At 36.4% G+C, this 8116-nt stretch overlaps 1 long non-coding RNA gene across 1 annotated transcript; it reads left to right on the forward strand.

Annotated features, from left to right (window-relative positions):
• The first annotated feature begins 4675 nt into the window (after nucleotides 1-4675).
• On the forward strand, nucleotides 4676-7750 carry LOC115947975. The gene is made up of 3 exons (XR_004081829.1): nucleotides 4676-4698; nucleotides 5187-5292; nucleotides 7737-7750. It is a non-coding gene; the product is annotated as an uncharacterized LOC115947975 (long non-coding RNA).
• Nucleotides 7751-8116: the final 366 nt, after the last annotated feature.

Below are 8116 nucleotides of genomic sequence, written 5' to 3' on the forward strand. Positions count from 1 at the left end.
ACTGTTGCTCATAACATGGACAATGCAAGCAATGGCCATGGACCAGTTGAATGCATCAAGTTTTGTCTCACCCTTGTAATCAGAATTCACTTGGAGATATGTATTTAATTAAACGTGTGAATAGCATGATGATATGTAGTGGGAAGGGAGCCATGACAACAGTAAAAACAGCACTTACTGCCAAGTTGTAATCAGTATAGATATTTTACCTGGGCTGGGTGGTGAGCAGGTCATCAAAACTGCAGTTAGATCACAGAGGCAGGCTCTTCTGTTGTTAGGAGTTTGGTAAACCTATTTTCACATATCTTTATTTTCAGGGTTACTGTCTTGGACCAGAATTTCCTGTTGCTTCCAGGGAATGTTTGGAATACTTTAAGGACTGATGGACTGAAAACTAGCTAGCAGTTCAACCTGGCTCACTTGCTTTACTCAGCCAGGCTTCCCATTCATTTCAGTTTCAAATCTACATGTAATAAGGAGGGCTACTCTGTGTAACATTCTTATCACTATTACTGTTATTATTATTATTGTTATTAATAAAGATTAGCATTGGCTAATACTGATATTTTGCAAGAACATGTGTTTTTCAATGTTTTATAATATATTTTCTTTCCAGTTCGATCCTACAACTCCTTGGTTTTGTCACCTTGAGTAAGCACTATGTCTAGTGCCCGACGCAGTGCTCATAAGACTATAAGCACAAGACAAAACCTTTAGAGCAGTGCTCCTTTGCTTAGAGGGTGCTCCGAAACTTTAAAAAAGGCACCTATTCAGAGGTGAAACATCCCCCAAATCTTTTACATGGCCTATTTTGTCTGAATTTCTTCTGCCTGAGTCCATCACATGCAAATTCCTGTCTGGAGTCAGCTTGTAAAGACAGGCAGTAGAGCCGTTATATATTGTTGATCTTTTTTTTCCCTTTTTTTTTTGTTTTCCCGTGTTTTGCCGAGATTTCTGGCATTTGTAAGAGGATAGAAAATGCTATGAATGGTATTCTGTTTATGGTGGGAAGTCTTTATCGAGTAGGAAGACTTTATATCATTTCCTAGCTATGGTCAGAATTTTATTCCAATCTTTTCAGGATTGTTTTGTTCACACTCAGATCCTCCCAAAACAAGCCCTGAAGGCACTGGTCTCCATGGATCAGAGACATTTTCCAGGCACTCACAGTTCTGTTTTGGTTCAAATTCCAAACAAGTCTAATCTGACCAGTGTATCTATTTTCAGTGCATAAAAAAAGGTGTAATTGAGGGGAGTTCTTCTTGTAGTCCATGGAGAGGGATGGGTGCCAGAGAAGGTCAGTTTAAAATACCTAAATCCAAAGGCTAAAACTAGACTGTAGAAATATTTCAGTAAGTATTCTTTACCTAATTTTTTTGAGTACTCTAGATGATCAGAGGTGTTTGGAGGATGCTGCACATTAAAAGCAGTATTTTCCCAGTAACATTTTCACTGATTTTAGATATCAAGGTATACCTTACATTTCTTACAGAAGTCCAGTAATTATTGTGGAAACTTATGTGACAAGTGGGAGATTTGGTGTAAATTATAGATGTCAAATCTATTTTTTTATGCAAAAAACAAAAGCAAGGTTGACTGTGTGTGGGTAAAAGAGTCAGGGGTATCACCCTGTGCCCACGCTGAGCCTTCCTCATTCCCACTGTGAAATTAGTTGTGCCTTGAGGAAGTCAGAAGCTGCTGAAGAGCCTTTCAGCCCCAAACTGCACTGGCAAGTCCAGTTTGCAGGAAATTTAGGTGATTTGAAGAGAACACCAACAATTTTAAAATTCTCTGGAAAACTTTGTGGGTGTACTTAACATCATAGCAGAGGCGGAAGAAGTTTCTTGTTGATGTAGCCCTGTGTCTGGGGTATGAGCCGGAGACATGCAGAACATCTTGCTCCCCTTGGTAATCAGTGTGATTCTGGAGCGCAGAAAATACATTTTCCCAGAAATTTGGCCAGTAAGCAAGGGAAAGTACAGTGTAAATTGCTTTATAGTTAAAGAATTAGATTTTTGAGCAGAAAGTCTCTTTTTAAAAAAAAAAAAAAAAAAAAAAAAAAAAAAAAAAAAAAAAAAAAAAAAAAAAAAAAAAAGCTTTTCTTTTTTTCTTTCTAAACAGAATTCTGAGCCTTTCAATAGATTCTCCTTCACAGCAATGTAGTTGTATCTTGTGTGACTATGGTAGAACATAAAAGACAAAAATGAAATGAAACAAACAGGAGAAAAACAGCTGTGCAGGATAGAAGGGAGTTGAAGCCTAGCTCACATTTTGGAGGCATCCCTTGTGGCAAAGATAATTATTTGAATCTTTTCACTGTTTGGTCAGCAAAAATTGGCTTAGAAAATAGTATGGGAGGACTTACTCCTAGATGCATTCCTATTTCAAGGTAAATAGATTAAACTTCACTGATAAAATCTTTCCAATAAGCTAACAATAAAGAAACCACTACAAAAGGAATCAAGGGCTATTGACTATGTTGAGGAAGCCACACAGACTTTATGTGCTCTTCCAGGAGAGTCTGTTTGCTTAGACACAAATCCTCACAGTTTGCATTCATGACAAACATACCTCATGGACAATGGGGAGATAACAAAATCTGTTTTAGATAGCAGAAGTTAATACAAAGGCATTAACGTAATTGTTAAATTTGCAGTTCCACATATTTAAAGTCATGAATTCTATATAGCTTAAGTCATAAATTAATCCACATGCCACTTAGATCACATTATACATTTAAGAAAAACAAGAAAAACTATGCAAAAAAACCTTCTAATGCAGATTGAATTAAATTGGCTGGGCTTTGTGAAAGTCAGCTTCTAATGCCAAACCTCTTTTTACTGGGGTAGCTACCATTAAAAAAAACATAGCTTTCTCCCATTGACCTCCTAAAGCCAGTCCAAATTGCTTTTGCATCAGTCATATGTTTGTGGAATTCTTCATAAAATGAATATAAAATCAATTAATATGATTTATAAGGGTAGGCATTATTAGAATTCTCAATTTCTCATTAACTTGCTGTACTTCATGGCACAACAGTTATGTTTTCTGTGAACTTTTACTTTAATCTAAAACTGTTGGGGTTTTTCTTAAGACTGAATATGTGTCTTAAACTTCTTTGAAACCACTCTCAAGTTTCTTCAGAGACTAATTCTTACTTTCACATGTGACTCTGATTCTATCTTGCACTTAACCTCTGTTTTCCTCAGGTCAGGAAAGGAAGGGTAGTCAAGATAACACAAAAAGCTCTCTGTGACAACATTTCTCAAAGAAGTGAGAGCAATAGCTGTACTTTTGAACTGACACAAAATTTCAAAGGAAACGTTCCAAAATATTCTACCCACCTGTATTATTCTCAAAGAGCATCACATAAGTGTGCGTCACATAAGTATTCTGTTGGTTTAAAAATTTTTTTTAAAGTACTCTTTAGAGTTTAAAAATTTTCTTGTTCATCGATGACACATGAACATGATAGTTTGAACCTTTTGATCCTGTCTACATTAAACACATGTAAATCTGATGGTGTTTATAGATAGGGCAGAGAATCACATTGTTCCTGTTAAAGATAATGGGAGCTGAAAGTATTTAGCTTCTCACATGCCATGTACAATGCCGTCCCACACCAAATCAAAACCTCATGCTCTTTGAAAAAATTGTTAATTAATAAATGTTAGGAACCTGACGTAAAGATTAATCTTTATTTCAGAGCTCCAATGGTGAATTTTTAAAATTCCCTGAAATGTCATTTTGGGTCAGTGCTTCTCTAAAATTATACCTTGTTTTGTCTAGCAGCCTTTAGTAGAAAACATTAGACTGATAGCCAGCCTTGGACAGAAAAATGGACCTGAAGATGACACTGGAACATAATTTTTCAATTTTCCTTCTATTTTCTTCTTTCATTTCCTTGTGCTAGCACTACAGAATTAGACTATCTTACTACATTCTCTCATCTCATCTTCTGGTTCTGATACGAAAAAGCAGAGTTTAGAGAAATGGGAGTTAATAATTACATAAAAATGCTGTTTCAGAACTGTTTCAGAATGCCTACAAGGTACTATTTTGTTTGACCTTAGGCTATGGTTTTATATTGATTTTTTTTCCTGATCAATACAGATGTCTCTAAGACCTCTCTAAATATCTCTAAGATGTTTATTCATCTACTGGGTTGCAGTGAATACAGACAAGAAATGGAAGCAGAAAAGGTATTGCTTGATATTAGTTTTTTATATATTCCTTTAAATTTATGTTAATGTGTGGGCAGAGTATTGCCCCCAAAGGAGAATCATTATGATAATCTCAGAGACAGCTGGATACTGTACTCAGATTCAGATCCTGTTATGAGTAATCGTCACTTAAAAGAGTGCATTTATAGGTACATTACAAACAACTTATCATCTCAGAAATCAATGAAGGAAACTACAAAATAAGATAAAGCAATTTTTTCCTGCCCGCTCCCATAATATATTTTTACTAAAACAACACAAATAAAATTGTCAATTAAGGGCAGCAGGAACTTGTTAAAGGCTTAAACATTTTTTGAAACTGAATTGGGCTTCATTCAATGAAACTGGATTGAAGAGGTTAGTCAATGGCTTATATTCAGATTTAGGAAAAAAAAAAGAAAGTGTTATTTTCAAAATTATTAAAGGCTGTTTGTTTTTCTAGAACTCTCCCTGGAACAACAAGAGGTCACTTAAGGTGATGGCTCATTTTATTCTCATCTCTTTGCAGTTGCATGAGATTGGTAACATGACGATCCCTGCTGCTTCATTCTGTCATTCCCAAAATCTCAGAGGAAAGACCTATGCCCTTCAGATTTAACTGAACCGACTTTCCTGGAGGAGTCTGGAAGGATTAGGGGGGTTAAGAAAGAAAATGGGATTATGTTTAGTGGCTGGACATATGGGCAGTGGAGACTGCTCTAATGCAGCTGTCTGAAAGCTCCCTGTCAGTCTGCTGCGCTGTACCTCCTGGTCATCCAGCTGGGCCAGCATGCTGCTGTCTGCCAGATGGGGCTCAGAGTGCAGGGGACATCAGTGCATTCAGATATGCCTCTGAGAGATTAAATATCTTGTTTAAAATATTCCTTAAATTTCTACACATGTGTCCTTTTTTGTTGTTTTTTTTGACTATTTAAAATTCTTCTAACCATTTTATTGGCAAAGTTGATAACTCTGATTTCTCAGTACAGATGCTGAAAAGATACTGCATTTCCTTCAGTGTAATGAAGATATTGGAGAGAATACCAACCTCATGATAAACTTCATCTCATAAATTCAATTTGTAATAGAGGTACTGGATCCAGCTGGTTGTCTGAGCCAATTCATGTAAACAATGAATGTAAATCAAATGCAATCAGAACACACTGACAGTATTCAGAAAAGTCAAGTGAAGGTTCATAGGATCAAACCCCTAGGCTGTAATACACTTTCATAACCAGCTCTTTATGAGCCTTAGTTCTGAATGCATGGTTATCAGCTTCAGACTTGCAGGTCACCCTTGTATGTGCCCTTAATAAGTACTTTAAAACACTCCTGCACAAAGGGAGAAAAGTTTTTCTTGACTTGTGGATAGCACAGGGTTAGAAAACACCTTTACCTAAAACTGTGGAAAGCATTGCTTTCAATTATGGCTCACATGAGACTGGAATGGAGCTGTTGTGTACAGTGAACAGGTTATGCAAGAGCACCCCCTGGATAAAGCAAAAAGTGAAATAATTTCCTCCTCGTCGCTTGTAGAGATTATTTTGGCAAAGTCATTGTATTACTTTGAATTGGCTTGTTTCACAGAATTGTTTTGTTTTTCCTGAGAGCTGAGTCTCAGAGTGTGTACGTGTGTTGTGGGGCAGGCGGGAAAAGAGGAAAGGTGCTTTGCTGCTCATGCTCACTGCACACAGAGACATGATAGCCATTGTGCAGAGTTTAACAGAAAATAGTCTGGGTGTGGTGCTGTACACAGGGAACAAAGAGGATAAACCTACCCCCACATGGGGAAGTTTCCTAGCCTTACTTCTTTTCTCAAATACTGATGCCTTTGAAGGCTTCTAGCTGCTGTAATTGGCAACATCCACAATTGCATATTAAATACACAGAATAATCATTGTTTCCCTGCTTGCATGCACCATAGCTCAGTTTTGACCCACACCAGCTCAATCCTCACAGACACCAGGCACAGTTCAAGGGTTAGCAAGGACCACAGATGGCTCCCACTGAGTTACAGGGATGCAGCTGCTCTTTTAAGGAAAGAAAATTTCATTATCACAAGCTGGGCCATACTTCTTACTCTCAGACTGGAGAAAGTCTTCCAAGACATTTTAGTTAATTATCAGCATTTTACAGAATAAAGTAACATAGCCCATTGATAAAGTACTAACCTATCAGCTAAGAGATTTGAGTTCATAATTCTGCTGTGCAAACTGCTAAGTTCTCAAAGGTGTTTATGATTAATTACTTCCAACAAAATTAAGGTATTTAGTTATATTTTCATATCTCTATATATCCATCCATGGAAAGCGAAGTGGGGACAATAGTGATTTCATATGCCAATAAGCAGAAACATTAAATGGTGAAATGCTCCAAAATCATGTCATCATGGAGACCATAATACTGCAGAAGGCAGAATAGTGTGCAGTGAGAAGACTGTTCTTTCACCTTGTTTCCCATCTCCTCATGTCCTAATCTGATTATCTGCCTATTCCTTTGAGAATTCATTAAACATGGACTTCCGAGGATGCAGAACAGGCATACAGTGCAGCATGAAATGCAGAGAACACTTATCTTGTTTAAACACATAACTTGTCAGGTATTCAAAAGTTTTACTGATTTCATTGACTGAAATATCAGAGAGAGCTGTGCGAAAAGTACAATTTTAGAGGAGAAAAGAAGAAAATTACTGTGTATGTTTTTAACATTTTTAGTTATAACATGCCTTAATTTAAATGAGAAGGTGAGGACTTTCTTCCCTGGCATGTGTATTAAACTCTGGAAAGTAAACAGCTTAAACTAAGCTCATCTGGATTACTTACAAAGTTGCTTCAGCATCTTTATGTATCTCTGTCTTCAGCAGCTCAGCATTACATAGACATTGAACTACACAGGGCCAGCACTTCACTGTAGTCCACATAATTGGTTTGTTTGCTTGCTTGCTTGTTTGTTTGTTTCATCAATTGATACATATAAATGAAGATAAAGGTATCAGTAACCTTCTTCAACATGCTCATCTTGCGACTGTGAAGTATAACCTTAGAAATAGTTTATTATTTTGCAGATATGAAGGATATGACCACACTTGCAACTTTTAAATCCTTGCACAGTGTGTGTCCTTGATACCTCAATAAAGTCACAAATTTATTTGTGACTTATTTGTCTTGCAAGGCATAGGTGGAATCACCAGATAACAACACACATTCCTTAATTAGGGATGCTGTATGATTAAAACTGAATAATACAGAAATAGACTTAAAATAAAATAAAATTTGAAAGAACATTTGTCTGTTGAGAACTGAGATTTTTATTTGAAAGTCATTATCTGGTATCATATCCAGTGACCATACCTCTGTAGGCCCATAATGGAGATGTACATAGATACACAAGACTTTACAGCCACATTTCTAAGTGAAGATAAAGCTGATTCTGGGTTAGGCATTATCGGAAATGTAGCAATTGTGGTTACCAGGTGCTATTCTGGTACTCAGGTGGAGTTCATTGTCATTCTGTTCCCATGTTTTTATTTTCTAGATCCTTAATTATCCTTTATCTTGGCTTAGCTGTGGTGCCTCAGAGAAGACTCCATGTGCACTAGCAGTAACAACAGAATATGGTGATTGCACATCTTGTTAATGACTTTCAAACAACACAGGAATTAGAATTCTCTCAAAAAGCTTGAAATGTGTTCTAAGTACCTCCAATATTATTTTTAAGTATTATCTACAATTAAAAAGCATAATTTCAAGAGTTTTTAAACTCTTTTAGATGTGTTTGTTATAATAAATCACAACAGACCTGTTTTATATAATACACAAAATCCTAAGCTTTTATTATTTCACTTTCTAACATCTCTAACATTTGGTCCTGCATATAACAGTCCCACTACAGTTTTTTTGCCTTCAGTGTGCATT

This window comes from Geospiza fortis, unplaced genomic scaffold, assembly GCF_000277835.1.
Source record: "Geospiza fortis unplaced genomic scaffold, GeoFor_1.0 scaffold443, whole genome shotgun sequence".
In the NCBI taxonomy this organism is placed as follows: domain Eukaryota; kingdom Metazoa; phylum Chordata; class Aves; order Passeriformes; family Thraupidae; genus Geospiza; species Geospiza fortis.